The sequence below is a fragment of the Corvus brachyrhynchos genome, unplaced genomic scaffold (genome assembly GCF_000691975.1).
Source record: "Corvus brachyrhynchos isolate BGI_N302 unplaced genomic scaffold, ASM69197v1 scaffold54, whole genome shotgun sequence".
NCBI classification, from domain to species: Eukaryota; Metazoa; Chordata; class Aves; order Passeriformes; family Corvidae; genus Corvus; species Corvus brachyrhynchos.
In genome coordinates, this window is record NW_008237902.1 from 1,511,192 (window position 1) to 1,513,764 (window position 2,573).

At 40.8% G+C, this 2,573-nt stretch overlaps 1 long non-coding RNA gene across 2 annotated transcripts in view; it reads left to right on the top strand.

The window, feature by feature from the left end:
* LOC108446420 overlaps positions 1 to 2,159 on the top strand; it is a 28,945-nt gene extending 26,786 nt beyond the window's left edge. For both annotated transcript variants that reach the window (XR_001861580.1, XR_001861579.1), the window contains exon 3: positions 1,835 to 2,159. This is a non-coding gene — a long non-coding RNA (uncharacterized LOC108446420). The remainder of the gene's footprint in view (positions 1 to 1,834) is intronic.
* Positions 2,160 to 2,573: the final 414 nt, after the last annotated feature.

The window sequence follows — 2,573 nt, forward strand, 5'->3', positions numbered from 1 at the left end:
AATGGAACAGATGGAATAATATTTATTACTGGAAACTGCTAAATGTGCCAATTAATTTTGAAGGGGCTTAAGTGAATTAAGCACTTTTTTACTTAAAAAAATGAAGAAGAAGTCATGAATCACAGCAATACCTTCAGCATGGTCAATGTATTTTTCTGGAAGTCTGTTCAGAAATCAAAGGAAAAAACAAATCTGAGAAGTCTCAAATTAGACAATAATACTTCTGTTGCATAAATAGTATCAGTGTCCCCATTACCATGCCTAGAAATATTAGGGGGAGGCAAAAATCAAACCACTGTTTCCACACGTGAAGTTGGTTATTTTTGCCTGAACCAGAAAAGCATTTGACGGGGGCCAAAATTAGCCATGATTTTGTGATGCTCTAAGCACAGAAAGATTTTCAAGTTCATTTGTATATTGAAAGTTGTACAGATGATTAAATGCTTAGACAGACCAGTGTGTAATCCAACCCTGTTACCACACAGAGATAGTATTATAGAAAGTAGGAAATTAGTGTGCATCTTTATTTGTTTATTTTAGCACAAGAACATGGAAGTCCTTTCCCACAAAAATGTGTAATGTTTTAAAAATATTCATTCCGCGCTAGGACATGGAGTAAAACACAAATAAAAAATCTGTAATAATCCAATTCAATTTTAGGAGCACTTAGGGTGAGGGTGTTTTAGTATTTTTACATGCTTGCTTAGAAGACTTTTATCCACATTGCTTCCTGCCAGAAAGAGAATTGAGAAGTGCCTTTCCGGTAAGGCTAGGAAATCAATTTAATTTTTCCAAAAGGAAATTAAAAATACTTCTCAGCACTGAAATTTGCCCATTGCAAATACTGATTTTGCAAAGGGACGTTCTCCTTCACAAAACTATCCAGAAACATTCTGCTCAGCTCCACTTATCATCATTGCCTTCCCTTCCTTTCACATTTTATATAACACTTCATGTTTTCTTACGCAAAATTGTCATGTTCCTCCCAAAATAGTGCTATGTTTAGAGAGGTTATAAGGAGTTACTAATAAAATTGTGGTTATTTAAAGAGTACAAGATAAATATGACACACACGCTTTCACAAATAGGAAGCAGCTGGAAGAAAACTAACAGCATCAGGATTATGTGTAAAATCCATTTTCCTATCAAAAATTATGAAAACAGAAAAAAAACTGAGAAAAAGTCGCTGTTTGATTAAACTTAGTCTTATTGCTGCTGATTCTGGATATGGCTCGTACAAGAGACAAATTGCTTCATGTTTCCAGGCTTTGCTGCTCTGATCTCAGCAAGAAAGTTTCTGATTTCTTCCTTAGTAGCTTGAATGTATTTTCTTTGGCAGATCCATTGCAATTGTTAAAGTATTTTGTCCCTAAATGTGAGCAGGTTTTCTTTTCCCCGAAGTGGCCCAAACCCCTGAGATTTTGACCTGTTTATACATACTGAATAGTTGCTCAGTGGGAACTTTGGCTCCTTGAGGAACCTAAGATAACACTTTTCACACAAGAGCATGGTGGTAGTTGAGCTATCTCTGCACAGTCCTTCAACAGGAAATGAGGGGGGACACCTCCAAAAACTGATCCATCCTGAATGAGGTATTTGGGAGGGAAGGAGGGTAGCAGGACATAAGTTCAGTCTTATCTTGTTCATTCCCACCTGAAGACAGCCCTAAGTTCCAAACATTGCCATCATGCATCAGCCACAGGAGCCATCCTTGTGGAAAGGGTTAAAAAAAGCCCTCAAGTAATGAGACACGAGCTGCCTCAGGGCACTTCAGCTGTTGAAGTGCAGGTGTCACGTATGGAAACCTCACAAAACACAATCTTTTTCCTACCAGTACTAAAGCCCACAAGGAATTATTCTCACACTTACAACCAGATGCTGCAATCAACCGCACTCGGAGAATAGGGGGAAGGATCCAACTCATCTCTCAGTTTGGCTTTCCTCAGGCCAAGGACACTGGAGCCACTTCACACTCTGGGTGACACTGGCCATGCTGGAGCAGCACCAAGGATGCCAGAGAAGGAGCTGCCCACCTGTCTCCTACAGAAAGAGGGAGCTCACTGAGCCAGTTTGCTCTTACTTAGGGACTCCACCAGCAGCCAAACCCATTTAGTCCTATCCCTTCCTTGCTTATTAAATATTTGACTATTAACTCTCAATGCCTCGACTATAAGACTTTTTTTAAATTTAAACATAGCTCAAGTTCTGAAACTGCTGAAAGAATTTCAAGAAACTCTGACAGCATGGGACATTACTCATCACCTGCTTTCTCTGGGTGATGCCCTGTCTCCTCTGCCCTCCTTCCAGCCGTGGGTGAGGCTACAACATGTATTTAAACCCCAGGGGTTTAAGTACTGCTCAGGGGCTGCATCACTGCATATGACCCCACTGAGCAATCCATCCTTTTGCCCCCTCCCTGGGCATCAGGCACAGCAGGGCATGGTGCTGACCTGGGAAGGGAGAGGAGTGGCAGGTAGGACACAGTTCAACAGTGTCCCAGCATCTAGACATCCCTCCCTGGGCACTTTCTGGATATTTAATCAGGACAAATGATGCCATGATGATTTCTTGCC